The sequence below is a fragment of the Staurois parvus genome, unplaced genomic scaffold (genome assembly GCF_062004578.1).
Source record: "Staurois parvus isolate SC_StPar_1 unplaced genomic scaffold, SC_StPar_1.0 ptg000143l, whole genome shotgun sequence".
Classification (NCBI taxonomy): domain Eukaryota; kingdom Metazoa; phylum Chordata; class Amphibia; order Anura; family Ranidae; genus Staurois; species Staurois parvus.
In genome coordinates this window covers 785,403-807,564 of record NW_028317939.1, presented here as the reverse complement: position 1 = coordinate 807,564, position 22,162 = coordinate 785,403, and the positions used below count along the sequence as shown (strand labels likewise).

General features: G+C 44.6%; 2 pseudogenes; both read left to right on the top strand.

Annotated features, from left to right (window-relative positions):
* The first annotated feature begins 635 nt into the window (after nucleotides 1–635).
* Nucleotides 636–4,894, top strand: LOC149465122 (uncharacterized; annotated as a pseudogene).
* A 134-nt stretch (nucleotides 4,895–5,028) lies between these two features.
* LOC149465121 (uncharacterized) lies at nucleotides 5,029–5,902 on the top strand (annotated as a pseudogene).
* Nucleotides 5,903–22,162: the final 16,260 nt, after the last annotated feature.

Below are 22,162 nucleotides of genomic sequence, written 5' to 3'. Positions count from 1 at the left end.
TTCCTGATGGCAGCCATCTTGCTGCACCTCTATTGTCATTTCCTGCCCAGCCCAGTACACTTCCTGGAGGTGGCCATTTTGGTACACCAAATCAGATTTCCAGAGGGCCTATGACTCAAGTGAGCCGCCTCTACCCAGTGTGTCCGGTTTTACAAACCGATGGTACATTCTACGTAACGCCGGATGTGCCGCGTGTCCCCACTATGCCAGTGCTTGAACCTGACACGACCGCTGGTCCCGCGAGAGACAGTTTTGTCTCCAATAGACCAAAAGGAAGTAAACATTTGCACTTAGGGTCAACCTGGTCAGACATATCTTCTTTGGATAAGGAGGCCGCAGTTCCGGAACTTCCTACGCTATCCGCATATGCCTCTCCAGATGCCCCTCTTAGGCCACAGGTGACAGGAAGGACTCCTCAGGCAGGAAGACTCCACACCCCGGCAGATGCACCGGTCCTGTATGTCATCTTTACTCCGTCCCAGGCCTCTTCCCTGGTGACCACATTGCCAGACCCCGAAAAGCAGCCCATGCCCTTTTATCGCAGGATAGCTCAGATCTAGAAGACATACTCAGCAGCCTGGAGAGACCTAGTCAGCCTGTGTGAGATAAAGGCAGGAGACTCATACTGGCCAATAATGGCACAAAGTCTTAACAACACCTGGCTTGTCGATGACAAAGCCTTCCCCTCTGGACTGGAATTTTGTACGCAATTGCATGACTGGGCCAAAGAGAGACTGGCCGATCAAGCCACCACCCTTCAAGATATTACCCAAGATAAGGCGGAGTCAGTAGAAAAATTCTATACCAGATTGTCCCAGGTCTTCTCAGACCTGGGATTCAGCGCATACAACAAAGCCCATAATCAGATGCTGTCATCAGCCTTTGTTGCGGGGCTGAGGGAACCAATACGGAAGGGTCTTATCATGGCTAGGCCTGAGTATCGTGTGGTGCCCTTAGACACTCTGCTGTTGGTGGCAAAAGGCCTTGAATCATCACAAGCTACCAAGAAGTCCACCCCTATTATGGTAGCAGATCCCTGGACACAAACCTGGCCAACGGCCTCAGAAGAAAATAAGCCCATTTGTTTCAATTGTGGCCGCCCAGGACACTACAAGAGGAATTGTAGAGCCCCTCCCAGACGTCAACGGCCACAGTGGAACCAGGGCGCATACAACCAGCAACAGTCACAACAGCAACATCAAGCTCCTGGGCCCAGTGCGAATCACCTGGATCTTCTGCGCTAGGAAGTGGGCAAGCCTGTGTCATCCCCTATCTTGGCAGTGTCTTCAGCTGGTTCAGGGGGCCCGTTAGCAAAAGTGACCTTACCTATTGAAGGGCACCCAACGACATTTCTAATTGACACAGGTGCAGCCAGGAGCGTGATCAGATCAGAAGACCTCCCAGACCACTCATACCTTTCTGATATAGATATATCCTGTGTGGGGGTAGATGGAACCCCACGGTCTAATCCTTTTACCCGACCTTTACAGGTTGGTCTATTCCCAGACTTGCTGGCCCGGTTTGTCGTGTCTTCAACATGTCCCCTGAATCTCCTGGGAGCTGATGTGCTATCTAAGCTCCAGGCCTCTATCACATTCACTCCTGATGGCAAGGTGGTTATCTCATCACCACTAGAAGTAGAGGACATGTCTGCATTGTGCTTCATTCCCCTTCTGATGGCACTTCAAGAGATCTCTACCACCACCATCCCAGAGGATGTGCTGAGCAGAATCCCAAGTTGCCTATGGTCCACAGGACCCGAAGATATTGGATATTTAAGGGTACCCCCAATTATGGTGGAATTGAAGCCAGGAGCCCCCCTACCCAGGAAACCACAGTACCCACTGAAACCAGCGCAATCCGAGGCCATTTCAAAGCAGGTCAAGTCCCTTGTGGCAAATGGTGCACTCATACCTTGTACCTCTCCATGCAACACACCTTTGTTTCCGGTGAAAAAGAAGACACCTAAGGGGGAACCAGAGAAGTACAGGATGGTACAGGACCTCTGAGCAGTGAATGAAGCCACCATCTTGGAGACACCTATTGTTCCAAATCCCCACACTTTACTCACAGGGGTACCGCCAACAGCAAAGTATTTCACCGTGGTGGACCTGGCAAATGCATTCTTCAGCATTCCCTTGCATCCTTCCTGCAGATACTTCTTCGTTTTTATCCATGAGGGGAAGCAATACACCTGGGCAGTTATGCCACAAGGGGCGCAAAATTCTCCGAGCCAGTTTGCCAAAGCCACGACCACCATACTGGACACGTGGCAAAAGGAACATTCGGCAGTGGTCCTTCTTCAATATATAGATGAGCTTCTCCTCTGTGCTGATGACCTGCCCACGGCTGAAGAAGCCTCGGAGAGTTTACTATGTTATTTGGCACACCAAGGCTGTAAGGCTTCTAAACCGAAGTTGCAATGGTGCTCTACAACAGTCGTATTCTTGGGCCACTGCCTCTCACATGGAACAAGGCATCTTACGGAGGAAAGAGTTAAGGCCATCCAAAATCTGCCACTGCCGCTAGGCCAGAAGCCACTCCATGCCTTTCTTGGCCTCATATCCTACTGTAGGTCATGGATTCCTGATGCTTCTTGGTTTATGCAACCACTCTACGATGCTCTCAAGTCTGAGCCCTTCCATCTGTCCGAAGACGCCGCCTCCAACATTTTGGCTCTAAAACGCTTACTTTCTTCAGCCCCAGCCCTAGGTCTACCAGACTACGAGAAACCTTTCAAACTGTTCATGTCTGAACGCCAAGGCCATGCCACAGGAGTATTGGCCCAGTCCCATGGCGACTGCCTACGACCCGTAGGCTACTACTCATGCCATTTAGACCCAGTGGCTAGAGGAGCACCGTCGTGTCTGCGTGCAGTTTTCGCTGCTCAAGCTCTGCTGGATAAGACCTCTGATATCGTACTGGGACATGAACTTGTTCTTCTGGCGCCGCATGACATTGCTGCCATTTTAAACCAAGTCCAACCTAAACATTTGTCCACAGCGAGGCATCTTAGACTACAATGTTCCCTCCAACTTCCTGATAACGTCACTCTCCTACGTTGCCAAACCCTGAATCCGGCCACTCTCCTCCCAATTGCTGAGGGGGGCAATGAAGGTAATGAAGAAAGTGGAGAGGATAATGGAGCCACTAAGCCTCATAATTGTCTTGAAGTGATGAAAATGGAAACCTTCCATCTTCCCACAGTGAGTGAAACACCTCTGCAGGACCCAGACTTCACCTTGTTTGTTGATGGTTCCAGATATGCAGACGATGGAGGCAAATATCATACAGGATTTGCGGTCACTACTGCAGACACAGTCCTACAGGCAAGAGCCCTATCGCCAGCAATATCTGCACAGGGAGCTAAACTTCAAGCACTCACAACAGCATGCCAGATGATGGAAGGAAAAAGGGCCAATATCTACACAGACTCCAGATATGCCTTTGGGGTGGCCCATGACTTTGGACCCATATGGAAGGCAAGAGGATTTATGACTGCGGCAGGTACGTCCATAAGACATGGAGCAGCCATTGGACGACTGCTGGAAGCACTCCTTCTACCCATTCAAGTGGCTATTCTGAAGGTAAAAGCTCATGGGAAAATAAACTCCTCAGAAGCCAAAGGCAATAATCTGGCAGATTTGGTGGCAAAACGAGCGGCCATGGGACCACCAGAAATGGAAGGAGAGGTGACCGGAGAGTGGGAACCAATATTCACCTTACAGACCTTACCTGTGGACAGAAACTACCTCAAGGAACTCCAAGAAGCAGCAAGTCCAGAAGAAAAAGAGAGCTGGAGACGGAGAGGAGCTATTCTCAAAGACGGTCTGTTTGAGTGCAACAAGAGGTTTTGTTTACCCAAGAATATGTTTCCAGCTGTAGTCCAGTGGGCACACGGAGCAGCCCATCTGTCAAAGAGCCTCATGAACTCTCTCATCAATAAGTACTATATAGCGCCTGGAATTACCACATTGACAAATAATTTTTGCAAAACATGTGCTATCTGCGCAAAATGCAATCCGGGACGCACAGAGAAGACACCACAGAAACACTTGGCCAAACCCCTATACCCTTTTCAAAGGATACAAATCGACCATATCCAGATGCCAAAGAGTGGGCGGTTTGAGTACGCCCTAGTGGTGGTGGACATGTTTTCCAGTTGGCCAGAGGCCTTTGCTGTAACCAACATGACTGCTAAAACAACTGCAAAGAAACTCCTCACTGAGGTTGTATGCAGATATGGACTTCCAGAGGTGATAGAGAGTGACCAAGGCCCCACCTTCACAGCTTCAGTAACCAAAGAAATATGGGCAGCATTAGGAGTCACTCTGGCGTTCCATACCCCCTATCACCCCCAAAGTAGTGGAAAAGTAGAAAGAATGAATGGCACTCTGAAAGCCAGAATGCTAAAAATGGCCCAAGAGACTGGCATGAGTTGGCCAGACAGTCTGCCTATTGCCCTATTTAGTGTCAGATACACACCAAGGGGAGAACACTCCCTATCCCCTTATGAGATTTTGTTTGGCTCAGTCCCCAGACTTGGTTGTTATTTTCCACAACAGTTGCAATTACAATCTGATGTGTTAACTAATTATGTGACTGTATTATCACGTGAATTAACCCGTATCCATGTCCAAGTGTTTTCTTCCATTCCAGATCCTGAGTCAGATACAGGAACTCACAGCCTATGACCCGGAGATTGGGTATTAGTAAAGAAATTTGTGAGGAAACATTCCCTTGAGCCAAGATATGATGGTCCATTCCAAGTTCTGCTGACTACAGCCACTTCTGTCAAGGTGGCCGGGAAGAATACTTGGATACACGCCTCCCACTGCAAGAAAGTCCCAACCCCTGATGATTGTGTTGTATATCCTTTTTCTAATAAGTTTGATAGAGGCTCAGCAGGTGACTATCACCAAAACAGGTGCTCAACAGGTAGCCATCACTAGGATGAATGACACCTTCATATTCTGGTACAATTCATCCAACACATATGTGGCTGCGTTCACCTTTGATTTTTGTAGTATGATACCCATATATTGCAATAGTCGTAGACCGGGATGGGCACAGCGGGCCTGTCTGGTGATCAACTCGGATCAGATATACATATGTATACCGGATGATTATTGGGGACCGAACTGTGCCCATTGGGGATCAGTGGGATGGAGTACTGGAGCAGGTTGGGGGTATCAACCACAGAGTGCCTTAAAAAAGAAAGATAAGGTGGGGAAGCCTCTCATTAAACGTCTGTCCATCTGGAAGTCAGGGTGCAGTGATAGCGGAGAAAGACTCCTCCTAAACATTGAGAATCCAAGCCCTGGTGATGCAGGACTTTACTGGTTAGGCAGGCACCCACAGAAAGGTACACCTCTAGCAAAGTTTTACCTAAAAGACGTATAACTCATCAAAACCAATAACAAATCCCCTTAAACCTGTCATCCCTGCTATAAAAGACATGATAGCAATAGCAAACCCTACTTTTGAAGAGACAATGGCGGCTGAAACCGGGTTCTCTGACACTAACCTGTGGCTTGAGTGGATGAGATTCAGTGCCAAACAACATAACAGAAGTAACTGCTATGTCTGTGGTAGTGCTAGACCACATTTAGGGACAGTCCCTCTTCAGATCCCACAAGACAGTGAGGAATGTTTCCTCAGCCTGTTCACTAATACATCCACCAATCATTCTGCGTGCGAAATGTGGAAAGAGGAATATCCCATAGTTACCAAAATCCCAAAGCCTGGAGAGGGCATCACTATCTATCCAGGGAATTACACCTGTTACTCTAATTACAAAGGCAAAGGGAGGTTTCTGGGTAATTTTACAGAAGGATACTGCTCTACCTACAGCAGTGTCTCAGGGAAGTTAATACAGAATCAGAACCCAGTCTCTTGGTGACATATACTGGATCTGTGGGGACCAAAAGATTAGAACCAGATTGGAAGGGATTTGGACTGGTAAATGTGCTCTTGCAAAGGCCATTATGCCTCTCCACATCCTAGCAGAAAATACTCATGACCCAATGCCTGGTCGTAGGAGGAAGCGAAAAGCTCCTTCTGGCAGTTTTGACCCACATGTGTATATAGATGCCATTGGAGTCCCAAGGGGGGGTGCCTAATGAATTTAAAGCAAGAGACCAAGTAAAAGCAGGCTTCGAATCCCTGATTCCCATGATAACTGTTAATAAAAATGTAGATTGGATAAATTACATATACTACAACCAACAGAGGTTTGTGAATTACACCAGGGATGCCCTTCAAGGAATCGTTGACCAGCTAGCCCCTACATCCTACATGACATTCCAGAATAGGATGGCTCTGGATATGATTTTAGCGGAAAAAGGAGGTGTCTGTAAAATGATAGAAGGAACCAAAACATGTTGTACATATATTCCTGACAATACTGGCCCGAATGGTAAGGTTACTCTGGCTATAAAGAAATTGGAAGACCTGTCAGCTGAGCTGAAGAAGAACTCAGGTATCACAGACCCGTGGGATCAATATTTCAGTTGGATGAGTGGGTGGCAAAAGATACTTGCCCAAATAGGTGTAACTGTACTAATAATTCTGATTCTCCTGGCCCTGGTTGTATGCTGTGTTATACCATGTGTGAGGAAATTGATGAGCAAAGCTGTAGACAACAGAACACCTACCTTCCTGAACCAGGAGCAAGAGGATCTCCACATGATAGATGAAGAAAAACCTTATACCCCATTACGGTCCCTCCCCGCCAACAGTAATCTCACAATTTTGTAGGGATAGCATCTGACTTCCTTATGTACAAAGTCTGTGGCAAGGGGGGTGATGAAATAGTCATCACCTGTCTAACGTACAGCATAAAAGAGTTCCAAGGTACATAAGGACAGATGAGCGAGGTCTTATAGGGACAGATGAGCGAGGTCTCATAGGGACAGAGGAAAATAGTCATTTTAAGGGGGGACTGTGATGGATTTGGTAAAATGTCTATTTCATTTCATATTGAATATATATATATACACTTTTTTATACACATTTTTTTACATATTTACTTTATACTTTAATACTATTTCTTTCCACATATTTATAAATGTTTAGCATGAATATATATGTTGTGTGAATATTTTCTGCCTGCTGGGCTTTGTGGTACTTTAAGAAATCCTTGCTTAAGAAATGTTTGCTCACAGGCACAGACCCCCTCCCACCATGTGATTTGGAAGACAAAAGAATGTTTTTCTCTCTTTAAGATACGACAGAAGAAGATCACACCTATACCATGACGGATATTGTTTTCATGTAAAGTGACCAATCAAAGACTAATATAATGCTTATGCTGTTATCACGTGATGTTCGCATCATTTTTCATATATAAACTCACGGTTTCATTTCAATAAATTAGAGAGAAGTTTTCACAGACCAAACGTGTCAGTGTGAGTTTCTTCATGTGCGCACATTCCAGAAGCTGGCCAGCATCATAAATTAGGACAGGAACAGATAAGCACTGGACGATTAAGTCCTCAACTAAATCACTATCATCAAAACTAGTAACACCTGGCTCCCTCTTTAGCATCTATTGAGTTAAAATACTTCCTGTATAGATCTTCCACACACAATGCAATAATGTCAGCAGATGTCCAGATACATACAATTCTGACTGGTGTAATTACAACTACATAAAGGAGACTTCCACAAATGGCACAGCTTATTTTCTTACAGATTCTTATTGCTGAGCTAATATTTTGGGCACTGGATCCAAAGGCAATTCTAAAAACCTACCAAATGAACATGCTGAGTTCATGCCACCTGGAGTGTTCTCTCATTCAAGCAACTAAACCTGTTAAGCAAAATGGTGGGACCCAGAAGGATTTGTGGATAATAATCACTGAATAATTCCCCAAGTTGCAATGTTCTGTATACACCAAGTGTTCAAATTTCTGGTATTCTGATCTGCACTCATTCTGGAAAAGTAAATCTAAAATATTCCACCCAGACTGTACAGAGCCATCTATTGAACACACCATAATACATATGTAGCCCCGGGGGCGTGTCCAAGATGGCGACCGGACGAGCCGCATGACCTGGAGCTCCGGCGGTATACCTCTCCAGCCTCCGGCATCCAGGTCGTATAGGAGGGCGGGGGCGAGTGGGATACTCACCCGTCCCTGCTGCATAACTGCTGGGCAGACTCGAGCGCTTCTGGCGCCGTTCTGAGGTGGCGACCCGGTGCGGCCTGTTGCGGCCGGGTGCAGCCGCGGAGTCCTCCGACGGATCAGCTGGCAGGGGTGAGACACGCAGTGCAGGAGTGGGAAGGGGGACGGCTGGTCACCCCCCCTAATGCTCGTTCAGTGAGCGGCCGACTTGTCACCCCTCCGGGTCTGTCGAGCCGCTCCGGAGGAACATCAGTGTCACCCTTCCTCCCCCCCATATCCGATACAGGGGTGGTGAGGCTTAGTGCGGCCTAGCGAGCCCAGGACCCCTACCATTAGAGCACGGGCTGGGTGCGATCCCACTCAAGGACGGATCACTACCCAAGCACATACACCTCCTCCCACAGACATCTGTCAGCATTCCAGGGCCCATCGGGGCATCCCCCACACAAACCCAGGGAACACCGGCATATTGTAGAGGCCTTGCTATAGCCCATACAGCAGGGAGCTGTGTTGAGGTTAGGCCTACAGAAGATTCTTCCCCTGCAGATTCATATAAGGAGACGACAGTGATAATCACTACATCCACACAGCAAAATTCAGTGTCTCCCCTGATTTGCCTATCCTCTTAAGCCCGTGGAGGCTTACAGCCCAATTTTGGGCTTGTTTTCATCTACCTATCCACATCTTTACTTTCCTGTTTTGGGGGTTCCAGCTTGACCCCAAAGAAAATGGCAATATAATACCTTGAGCCTTGACACACGTAGGTGGGGCTACGCATTCATGACACGGAATCGCTGCTGAAATGGGGAAAGCAGACAGGAAAGCTACCACTCCTCGCTCCAGATCCCCGTGCCGTACAGGTGGTCCTGCTAATCGCAGCATCCCGGAATTATTATCTCTCACTCCTGATCAAGCAGAATCTTCTGCCCTTGCCTCCCCACTACATTCGCCTGCGAAAGAAATTCCTTCACAGTCAATGAGCTTGACAACAGCTACCGCAACTGGACACTCCGACCCTCCCCCCCTCACCATAGGGGACTTGAAAGCGGTTGCATCAGATATTAAAGGGACCCTTTCTGCGGCAATAGCTGAGTTACATATCGACATGCAGGCAGTGGCTCATAGGCTGGACGCAGTAGAAGATAAAGTTAGTATGCAAGGTCTTGCTATTCATGATATGCGCAAGCAGGTTGACACGCACACCTTGCACTTAAGAGAGCTCGATCGTCACATCGAAGACCTGGACAATAGGGGAAGACGACATAACTTAAGGGTGCGCGGTGTACCAGAAGCAATAGAGCCTGGCCAACTAGCCCAAGCTCTTTTATCTATCTTTAATGATCTTTTAGAAAGACCGCATGAATCTCCAATTGAGATCGAACGCCTACACAGGGCCTTGCATCCTAAAGGCAGAGATACTGACCCACCGAGAGATATAGTTTGCTGTCTAGTCGACTACCGCCTTAAAGAGGAAATTTTACGCAGAGCTCGGGACAAACAACGCTTGCTATACCAGGACACTGAAATTAAACTATTTCAAGATCTCTCCCATCTCACCCTGCAACGCAGGAAAGACCTGCACCCTTTACTAGATCTACTTCGCTCTAAAGGTATCGCCTACCGTTGGAAGTTCCCGTTTGGTCTCTCTGCAACACATTTAGGGAGATCTGCTCTCATGAGATTTCCGGAAGATCTTGCACCATTCTGTGAAACCTTGAATATCCCATTACCGGATATACCTAATTGGTGCAGTGAATCTCTTCTACAATTGCAACTAGATGAAGGCCCTATGGAGGCACAGTCTAATGGCCTTTCTGCTGGAGAAAGACGACGCAAATCATCTCACCAAGCCTCAACTTCTCCGGTACGTAGAAGGCTCATTACTGGCGACAGTCTACCAGCTTCACCTGCGCACCACGAGGCACGTCATGAATGACTTCTCCTTGTTCTCACTTATCAATGCTCATGAGTATAAACACCCCCGCACCCTGAGGCTGCTCTACTAGTGGATCGTGTACGTTTCGAAAAAAAAAAAAATTTTCTCTGTCTATTTTATCCACGGTTCCCTTACATGCTATATCTGACATCACCTATTCCTCTGAAGTCTGGACTTAAGGGTATGTGTATCGCATCACATTGTCAAAATTATTATGTATACTGTTTATCAGTTGTAAATTTTGGTTTTGCTGGCATATAATAGCTAAGGTATCCTCGTTTGTGGCATAGAAGAGCGAGGTGGGGATAAATTTATTGGAGGCCTTGATTGTGTCCCTGTTGGTGTTGAAGCTTATTTGCTTGGTCAGTAAAGGTCTAACATATTACATTACGAACCCTGCCGGATACAGGAGTGGAGTTATGCTTGGGTTCCGGGGACACAGGTTAAGCCCTTTTCTGGACTGTTGCCTGCTTCTCTGAATTCCAATGTGGGGAAAAATGGTACACTTGGATGGGGAGTCTCTTGGATCATATATTTTGGGTTTCTTAGTATCATGGTTTTGAACAGTTCTTTGCCATGATCTTGGGAACAAATTCTCTATGAGCCTTGAAATGCCCGGATTAGCCTTTACACTTGTTTTAACTATCCTTAAGGTGGCAAGGGATAATGGCTTACACAGATCAATCGTGTACTGTGTTGTGTCCTTCGCTCCTACTGTACCCTAAGAGATGATATAGTAGGGTTGATTCATGGGACTCCGTACCATCTTCTTGTACCATTATGCATACCTATCTCTGACCCCTGTCCTATAGTTGGATCAAGGTAGACAACGTATTCATATTTTACTCGCACTATCCCTTCGCTCTTCCTAAATTGTTTTCTTCCTACATAGCATGTGGAATACCTCAATTGGCAATGCGGTTTCTGACATGTTACATACCCTCTATCTAGCTATGAATATGATGGTATTTCAGATGTGGAATTTGGGATCGCCCTATTTGATATTCACGTTTATAGTTCACTCTGTAGACGGGTCCAGCTTGGCCCTACACATTTAGCTGCTTTGATTTGGATCAGGCTCATGTTGGGCCACGGAATGTGGACGCTTTCCCTCTAACAACCTATCTATGTTTCGTAGGCGGCGGGGTGTGAGGCATTATACAAGTTTCCTCGGTTGGGACTAATATTTACATTGTATTTGGGAAAAGGTGGATGGCAATGTTTTGTCCGTGACCTACTTCCCAGATTAATCTTAAGTGATATTGTTGCTACTGCTATGCACTGTTTCATGTAAAGTAGATATCTTTATCCGAAATTGATATGGCCTATGAAGACCCCTTTCAAGGGACTCAATTGTTTAATTAACACGGTTTAAAGTACCTTTCAGGTTAAGACAGATTACAGATTGCATTATGTTTAACTTGTGATAACATAACATATCTAAAGTTAAAATTATGGTACACGCAACTGAATTATACATTTTCGGGATCTGACCAAAGTAATATGTTGTACATCCATAACTTATAGGTCTTATCCTTTGGCACGCACTCACTTTCACACCTAATGTTACACATCATTGTTTATGAGCCTTGATATGGTCTAGGTGCTTACCTATAATATTTTGCTTAATATGCTGTTACTTCTATTGCTTCTAGTCTGCATACACCCCCTGTTACACACCTCTCATCTCTCGATTCAAATTAGCCACTTCCCACCTACGTATATGTGTCAAAGACACCTCATGTTGGATTATTTCCCCTCTACACCTTTTATTCAGGAGAGTTAGGCCTCTTTCAGATTATACTGAACATTACCAATACGGCCGTCTCTGGGTTTGACACCTCTCCGACTGTAATATCAGACTCCCGGATAACGTCTTGCAAACAACCAAGTTATGGGAGCTGTACTATGAGTTAGAGTAGCTGGACCATTCTGCCTCTGGAATCTAGTCTTTAAAGGAAGTTGAAGGAACATAGATAAATACATACATATGGGTTTATATGACATACACCTGACACTTCTTTTCTTCTTTGCCACTTTCCTTGAACCTTTTCCTCTATAATTTATTTTCTACTCCAACATTCTGAAACTTTATACTAGCCTTTTTCTAATCTTTTTTCTAGTCTCTTTCCCCCTCATCACCACCCCTGCCCTCCTCTAACCCCCCCCTTTTTTTTTTTCTTTTTCTCGTTTGTTTTGTTGTTGTTGTTCCTTCCCCTTTCTCTCCCTGCTGACGTGATACTCATCTGGTACACGTATAGCCCTTAAGCAACCCTTTCGGGTAGATTACATAATGGCTACCAACCACACATCTAAACGGTCAATTCGCACACTCTCCGTGGCCTCCTTTAATGCAAGGGGCCTAAATGTACCTGAAAAATGTTCGCAACTTCTCACTTATATGAAAAGCCTTCGTGCAGATGTGCTCTTTATCCAAGAAACTCATTTTCGGGCAGACCAAGTCCCTAGATTCTCAAATATTCACTATCCCATGGCATATCATTCAGCTAATGCGGAGGTGAAAGCCAAGGGGGTATCCATTTTACTCTCTAAAACGCTCCCGTTTGAACTTACTGAATCGCTTGAGGATCCTGAGGGAAGGTTCCTTTTTCTCAAAGGTACCCTCTTTAATAAACCACTTACCTTAGTCAACATTTATAGTCCCAATACAGCACAAGTAGGCTTTTTTCGTAAAATCGCCAAGTTACTTGCTACTTTTTAATCGGGTATTTTGATTCTTTGTGGCGATTTTAATGTAGCTCTGAATCCATTGGAAGATACCTCTTCGGGGTCTCATCCATTCCGTTCAAAGCACTTAAACAAATTAAAATTGAATTGAAAGACCTTCTCCTACATGATACCTGGCGTACTCTTCACCCTTCGGACAAAGACTATACCTTTTATTCTGCTCCTCACAAACGCTATTCTAGAATAGACTATTTCTTCCTCTCGCAAAACGATCTATATACCCTGAAGTCTGCCTCGATCGAACCAAAGATCCTTTCAGATCATCATCCTATTATGATAACCTTGCAATTCCCGCATACACCAGGCATATCCAAAATATGGAGACTAGACCCATTTCTCCTTACGGACGCATCAGTCACCCTCCAGATCCGTGATTCTCTGAAGAACTACTTTCAAGAAAACACATCCACGGAAACGTCCCCTCTCATACGGTGGGAAGCGCACAAATGTGTGATACGTGGTCTTCTAATGTCTATCTCAGCGGCGCGAAAACGTCGGGCTCAAGCATTGTTCAACTCTTTATTGCATAAAGTTCCTACACTTGAGTGCTCACATAAACGATCTATGGCCTTAAGATCCGCTACTGAGCTAGAGCACGCAAGTAAACAACTCTGCGAGGTTGTGGAAAAGAAAACGAAATGTAATTTTACTCTACAACAAAAACTTTTCTATGAACATGGCAATAAGAGTGGCAAATTTCTTGCCCGGGCTTTACAATCTAAAAAAGCTGCTCGGCACGTATATCAGCTCCATTCCAAACATGGACGCCTACTGAAATCGTCGTCGGATATTGCGGCGGAATTTGAGGAGTATTACTTTAACCTATATAACTTACCCCTACCGTCCAAACCAACAGGTGATACTAGGCCACGTAGGACCATTATACAGCAATTCCTCACACAATATCTTCCTAAATCGATCTCAAGATCACAAGCAAAAGCTTTAGAGGGAGCTCTGACGTCGCTCGAACTACAACAAGCTATTACGCAATTGAAACCTGGTAAAAGTCCAGGACCTGACGGTTTTATCAATTCTTATTACAAGTCTTTTCTTGACGTCTTAGCGCTTCCATTTCTACAGGCCTTCAATTCATTAGACGCGCCAGGACAGTCCATGCACCATCTTTCTGAGGCTCACATTACGTTTATACCCAAAGAGAATAAGGACCACACATCCCCAGCGAATTACCAACCGATCTCCCTATTGAATGTTGATCTAAAGATTTTTGCCAAGATTCTGGCTAACCGTCTACTACAGGTTATAGAATCCATCATATCACCGGACCAGGTGGGCTTTGTTCCGGGAAGAGAGGCCAGAGATAACACAATAAGGGCCATAAATATACATCATTGGTTAACCCAAAATCAACAGTCTGGATTCTTTCTCTCTTTAGACGACGAAAAGGCATTTGACAGACTAGCTTGGGATTACCTAGAGGCAGTTCTGATTGGCATTGGTCTGCCTTTGCGCTTTTTGACATTTATTATGTCTTTATATAAAGCCCCCACAGCGCGAGTGCGAGTGAATGGATGCCTTTCGGATTCCTTTTTGATCAGCAATGGGACCAGACAGGGATGCCCACTGTCACCCCTCTTATTCATTCTTACACTGGAACCTTTCTTGAATTGCATAAAAGATAATGATAACATCAAGGGGATTTTGATCAATGGCAAAATACATAAAGTGGCAGCCTTTGCTGATGACGTACTACTTTTCCTGACAGACCCACATATCACGATACCTAATTTGTTACAAGATTTCAAATTATTTCAGTATTTGGCTAACTTTAAAATCAACTTTTCTAAATCCCAAGCGCTTGATGTATCATTGACTCCGGATGTGATTAGACAAGCGACATCAAATTTTCCCTTTACCTGGCAACGTGAGGCTATCACTTATTTAGGTATCCAACTACCATCCCATCTAACAGAACTATATACAAAAAATTTTCTACCCCTCTTACGTAACATCTCAAAAGACCTCCAGACGTGGAACAAACCTTGGTTCTCGTGGTTTGGTAGAGCAGCAATACTTAAGATGAACGTGCTCCCCAGAATATTATATTTACTACAGACGATACCAATTCAATTACCAAATTCGTTCTTTCAATCTTATAAAACGCTCTGCTCATCCTTTCTTTGGTACAATAAACGTCCAAGAATTAGCTTCGCCCAACTCACTATGCCCAAGAAGAATGGAGGTATTGGATTACCAGATATTAATCGTTACTACAGGTCTTGCCACCTAGCTAGGTTAGTAGACTGGACCACGAATCACATTCGTAAGGTCTGGGTTGGTTTGGAGGCTGATTTCTCAAAGATACCACTTTCCACCTCCCCATGGCTGAAAACCTCCCACGTCCCGTCTGAGTTTCGGAATCACCCACTTATAGGTCCCACATTACGCTGTAGCTCGCAATTATTCCAGAAAAAAGAACTTTCTTCCTCTCCGAGTCCTCTCACTCCGATCAAAATGAACCCAGACTTTATTCCAGGGATGTCTCCGACCTTTCTCGCTGGGTATAACCGAGAAGATAACCTAACAGTACGTCAATTCCTCAAAGATTCTAAGCTCTTATCTAGAGAAGACATTACACAGGCGTGGCCATCCCTCACTCTAACGCCTTGGATGTATAGACAAATCCACCACTTCTTACGTAACTCCCCACATTTACAGGATTATTCAAGACCGCTTACTGCATTTGAGAAGCTCTGCTTTACAGACCTCCCTCAGAGGCATGTAATATCTAAGATATATTCTTTTTTGGAAAGTGCCAATGCCTCTCATTTGCAGAGGGCCTGTGCAGCCTGGCAACGTGATCTACAAATTCCACTCTCTCCAGAGGACTGGGACCAAAGTTATGACCACATGCATAAAGGTTCCATGTGTGTTTCTACACAAGAAGGTAACTATAAAGTATTTTCCAGGTGGTACAGAGTTCCATCTGTGCTTCATAAATTTGATCCAAACGTTCCTGATTTATGCTGGAGAGGTTGCCAGGCAACAGGTACTCTTTTGCATATATGGTGGGATTGCCCGCAACTGCAGCCCTTCTGGAGAAAAGTATTGGACATAATTGCACAAGTTACTACATACACCCTAGACTTTACCCCAGCACAATGTCTACTCCATCACTCCTCACTTCCTGTGAGGACTTATCATAGGTCGCTTGCATTACACATGATAAATGCGGAAAAGCAGTGTATTCCTGTTCACTGGCGATCAGACTATATTCCCACCATGCGAGAGTGGATTCTTAGGATCAATAGGATCGCGGAAATGGAGGAGCTGATCTCAGTGGCAAAAGAACACCCCAAGCGATTCAGGAAGACTTGGGCATGTTGGACTCACTTCCAATCTACTGATACTTATCATGGTTTAATGAAGGAATGAGCGAGAAAGATTTGGAGACACGGAAAGCCTCTAGAACTTTCTCCTCAGGAATAATTCCTTTTTTGGACTTTAATTGGATTATACCCCTTATTTAAGATAGCATCTGTTACAACCAGGCCGATACTAAATTATGTGATTGGTTTGGTTATGCTTATTTAATTCTAAACCTCAACTTCCCCCCACCCCCCCACCTTTTTTTTTTTTTTTTTTTTCTTTCTTTCCTCCCCATCCTCCCTATCTATTTGTCCTCCGTGTTCCACCCCACCTCATTCTGATATTACATCCCATACTCTTTTTCCATTTCCACTCGAGTCTCTTTCTTTTCTTTTCTTTCTCCCTTTTGCAACCCTTTTTCTCATATTCTAATTAGCTATATTTTTCATAAGATACAAACACTCATAGATGTACAAGTGTGATAATAATCTATAAAACTAACCCACGATTTTTGGATACGGAAACATAAGACATATATGCCTTGAGATAATACTTTTGTCTTGCACTTCATAGGCTTGATGCTTGAGCTCTCTCTACATAGAGACTAATGTATACCATATTTATCTAAAATTACATACTGTGAATAGTATTGCTATGGTTATACTTTTTGCATGTGCTTTACTGTGGGACTTGGATTCATGTTGATCTACAATTTATTCTAATGTCCTATTCCCGTCTGCGATACAGGAGAACATGTATGAAGATGTGCACGGACTGCGATCCGTATGTGTCTATGATCTGTTTTGTCTTTCTTACTTCAATAAAACTATTTTTTTGGGAAAAAAAAAAAAAATACATATGTAGCCCCTTCTAGGCTAGCTAGATAGGATTTTTGTTAGAGAAGTGACCTGGGATGAGCCAGCCTGGGAATGAGGTAGTGAGTTCACCTCAGGACAAGCTGGGAGGCTCTACAGGTCAGGGCTTCTGGAGCCCTCCCATCTTTCCAGAAACTTCTGGCACTTTCTGGAAGAGGGGCGGAGGAGGGGAGTAGGCCCAGATTTGCATATTTAGGGGAACTTGGCCAATCCCCAGGCAAGAGGCCAGGTAGTGTGGTCAAGGACAGCCCTTAAATGTGGCAGAGCCTGAGCAGCAGGGTTTATTGTTGGAGTCGAGTGAGGTGGAAGATGGACTGAGAAGGTGCTAGAGTGCGGAGCCCGGGAGAAGACCCCAGGGAGGGGAGCCTACCTACTGGCTGGATGCTGGACAGAAGGATCTCCACTGTGCCACAAGTCTCCTAGGGAGGACAACCTGTAAGCAGGGAAGGAGCTAGCCCAGCGTAAGGCTTGAAAGATGCTACCAACCCACTGAGCTACAGGACAGTATGAGAACTCCTCCACCCCCTGGGCCACAGAAGGGAGAAGACGGTCAGGTGCAACACCCAACTTCTCATCTGGGACTACTTAATTGCAGATCTTAGAATGCCTTGCCAAGAGATACCCTCAGGACAGCCGGGTGCAAGAGGAAGGATTCATCTGGAGTCTGAGGAGGTACAACAAAGGGGACTCGGAGCTCCTTAAATTAGCTGTTGCTGATGTTTGTTCCACATTTTGTACAGTGTGTGCTAAGCAGTTGTCCTCAAGTTCTACAGTTCCTTGGGCATCCCACATACCCCTAGACCCCATCCAAGTTGTTGTAGCGCTACACATACATAATATATAGAAGTGATCACTTACCTGTGTATACCGATACAGACTGAGCAATTGGGCCATCGCATTATTCGAATAGAAAGTACTGTCACCAATAAAACCGGCCACTTCTCCGTCTCCCTTACAGTAATAGTTGGGAGCTTCCTTCTCTCCAGACAATATCTTTATGACATATCCCAAAGTTTTCATTGGATCAGAACAAGTATTAAATATATGATAGCCCAGGGTGACATTGGGCAGGAGATCGGGGTTCTGGTTTATCTCATCGACAGCAGTAATTATCGCCAAGATGCTTTTGTACTCTTCAATGTCAACACTGCCAGATAATGAGAGGTTTTAAAAATGAAAATGGTTACTTCTGAGAGAACAGTTTGGCCACAGCCCACAAAACTAAAGCCCCGTATACACAATGAGAATATTGGGCGAATGATCGTCTGTTTTTTGGGGGGGTCACGTCTTAGTCTCATATTGAAAGTGAAGAGGCTGCCAATGTTACGAACATTCTTGTACAACAGAAAGAACATTCGGGAGTGATGTCATGTATTTGTATTGTATTATCAGATGAAAACTGTACTGATTAAATCTTACAATCTGATATCATATGAGACACATTTCGTCCCTTCATATAGCTGTGTACGGACGATCAGATTATCGTACGATCGCTTAAAAAGCGGGAATTTCCGTACGATTTTCTGATCATGTGTGCTAGGCTTATCACTTCTTAGAAAACTATAAAAAAATGTAATTTGATAGGCAACTGCAGATCGCATAAATGACAAACAGCAGACTGCAGATGATATCTGGTAAACATGTTCCGGTTCCCTGGAGGTGCAGAGTTGAAAAGTGCTGGAAGAGGGGTGCAGAGGGGGAAAGGGGAGAGCAGGGTTGCAAAACAAGTAATTTTGGAAGAAATTGCATGAAGAGCAGTGCTGGATCAGAAGTATTTGAAAAGGATTTCAGGGGGAAAAGGGGACAGTATTGAATGACCATTGCAGCAGGTGCAGAGGTGAGAAGTGTTGGAAGAGGATTGCAGGGGGAGCAGTGAGGAATTAGGGTTCCAGGGGGTGCAGAGGTGAGAAGTGTTGGAAGAGGATTGCAGGGGGAGCAGTGTGGAATTAGGGTTCCAGGGGGAGTAGAGATGAGAAGCGTTGGAAGAGGATTGCAGGGGGAGCAGTGTGGAATTAGGGTTCCAGGGGGCGCAGAGGTGAGAAGCGTTGGAAGAGGATTGCAGGGGGAGCAGTGTGGAATTAGGGTTCCAGGGAGTGCAGAGGTGAGAAGTGTTGGAAGAGGATTGCAGGGGGAGCAGTGTGGAATTAGGGTTCCAGGGGGTGCAGAGGTGAGAAGCGTTGGAAGAGGATTGCAGGGGGAGCAGTGTGGAATTAGGGTTCCAGGGAGTGCAGAGGTGAGAAGCGTTGGAAGAGGATTGCAGGGGGAGCAGTGTGGAATTAGGGTTCCAGGGAGTGCAGAGGTGAGAAGCGCTGGAAGAGGATTGCAGGGGGAGCAGTGTGGAATTAGGGTTCCAGGGAGTGCAGAGATGAGAAGCGCTGGAAGAGGATTGCAGGGGGAGCAGTGTGGAATTAGGGTTCCAGGGGGTGCAGAGGTGAGAAGTGTTGGAAGAGGATTGCAGGGGGAGCAGTGTGGAATTAGGGTTCCAGGGGGTGCAGAGGTGAGAAGTGTTGGAAGAGGATTGCAGGGGGAGCAGTGTGGAATTAGGGTTCCAGGGGGTGCAGAGGTGAGAAGCGTTGGAAGAGGATTGCAGGGGGAGCAGTGTGGAATTAGGGTTCCAGGGGGTGCAGAGGTGAGAAGTGTTGGAGGCAGGAGGTACAAGGGTGAGCAGATTTGCACAGTACATCACCGCTACTATTGTATGTTACATTCAGGTGTACCTCGGTTTACGAATTTAATGCGTTTTCCGGGACGTTTAATTTTGCAAAAAATTTGTAAACTGAAATGTGGTTCCCATAGGAATGCAGAGAAAACCAATTAATCTTTCTGAAGGTCAGAAAAAAGTAGAAAAAAAGTTGATGTCACTATAGCTAAGTGTCGGTTTTTAAATGTAATTACTGCTTTTTTCTCCCTTCACTATAGCTCAGAGATTCAGCTGTCACTTCCCCCCAGCTAAAAGAAACAATGTTTCCTTCTAGTTTATTTCTTGGAGTTAAAAGAAACAATGTTTCCTGTAACTCCGGGGAAAGTGACAGCAATTGCATTTAAAAATCGGCACCGCCATACACTTCGTATTGTGAAAAAAATCCATAAAAAATTTGTACACCGAGGAGTTATTTTCAATGGATTTTCATTCATAAACTGAAAATTACACTATCCGAGGCGTTGGTAATCCGAGGTACACCCGTACTTATATAAATTGTTTGGCATTTTTCCTGCTTCTGACCACAGCACTCCCTACACTGGGCTGAACATGACATGCTCCTGATTATTGCTTACTTCACATTATAGACATGTGTGGTTCGTTTTGTTCCGAATCAAAATTCAGATCAATAAATCATTATTCGGAGATTCAGATGTATCCAAATTTCTGAACTACAATAGTAATGAATTTAAATGAATCCGAAACAACAATTCAAAATTTTGTCTGAAATTTGAATCTGAATACAAAATTGAATTTGAACACAGGAGTAAAGGCAAACTAAATAGAAAAGAATGGAGGAAAACAGAACAGAATAGAACAGAAAATAAAAGAAAATAATGAAACAGAATAGAAAATAATAGAATAGAATAGAGCATGAGGTTTTGATTCATTGTTTAAATAATTTTGTTTTGTTAACTTTGTTTAATTTGGAATTATTTTAGTTTATTCATTTTCAAGTTCGATTGAAGTTTTCCAAATTCCTTCAAATTGAATTTAATTCGACCAAATCGAAAAGCATTGAATTCTAATTTGAATGTATTCTTTTCAAAATTCAAATTTCTATTTTATTCTGTTGTTTATTTCTCTTCTCTTCTACAAGGTATCACAAAGTTTCAAGACTAGTTTTATAACACGCCAACAGATGGCAGCACAAGGCTGTATGCACAGTCACAGGGAGCACCGACCTTCATAAGTCAGTGTGCCAAAAGACATTGTCCTGTGTACATCGGGAGTTGTGCAACTGGTGCTATTCTGACCACGTGTGTTACCACGTCTGTTATTTCATCATGGATCATGACTTGATGTTTTGCTTTTTGAGATCTTTTAGCATGCTTCACTTTGTCAGACAGTGTCTATTTAAGTGATTTCTTGATTCAACAGGTCTGGCAGTAATCAGGCCTTGGTGTGGCAAATGTAACTCAGCTTTCCAAAAATGTGGTTAATCACAGTACATTCATGATTTAACATGGGGGGGACAATTACTTTTTTTACATAGTGCCAGGTGGGTTTGGGCAGCTTTTTTACCTTAATAAATGAAATCATAATTTAAAACACTACATTTTGTATTTGCTTTGGTTATCTTTGTGTAATATAAAAATTTGTTTGATAATCTGAATAATTTAAGTGTAACAAATATGTAAAAAGAAATCAGGAAGGCAGCAAATACTTTTTCACAGCACTGTCGCTGTCACAGTCTAGGCTGCAGTTTCCAGTTTGTGAAATTCTTACCTCCTTGCTCCATTGGTTCTGCTAAACCTGCGATTTCATTCACATGTGCTGCTGTCTTCTGTGTTCACCTATGGGCATCGCCTGCTCTACTGTGGATTTATATCCCCTTCCCTTCTATCACTTCCTGTCCTGCTTCCCCCTGTATATAGGCATGCTCAGTGCAGCTGGCGTTGCCTGAGCAACTTCCTAGTTTCTCTGTGATTCTTGTTTTCCTTGTATCACTTGTGAGGAACAGAAGTATTTGAACCCCCTGCGATTTTGCAGGTTCTCCCACTTCTCCATCATGGAGGGTCTGACATTCACATTGTAGGTGCATTCCCACTCTGAGGACAGAATTCAGGAGATCACATTGTATGATTTGTAAAGAATGTATTTGTCTCGCACGGCTGAACAGAAGTATTTGAACCCCTGAGAAGATCCGTGTTAATATTTGATACAGAAGCCTTTGTCTGCAATTACAGAGGTCAGACGTTTAGTTAGTTCCTGACCAGGTTTGCACTGCAACAGGGATTTTGGCCCCCTCCCCCACACAGATCTCCTCTAGATCTGTCAGGTATCGGGGCTGTCGCTTAGCAACACGGAGTTTCAGCTCCCTCCAAAGATGTTCTATTGGATTTAGGTGCGGAGACTGGCTAGGCCACTCCAGATCCTTGATATGCTTCTTACGGAGCCACTCCTTGGTTATCCTGGCTGTGTGCTTCGGGTCATTGTCATGTTG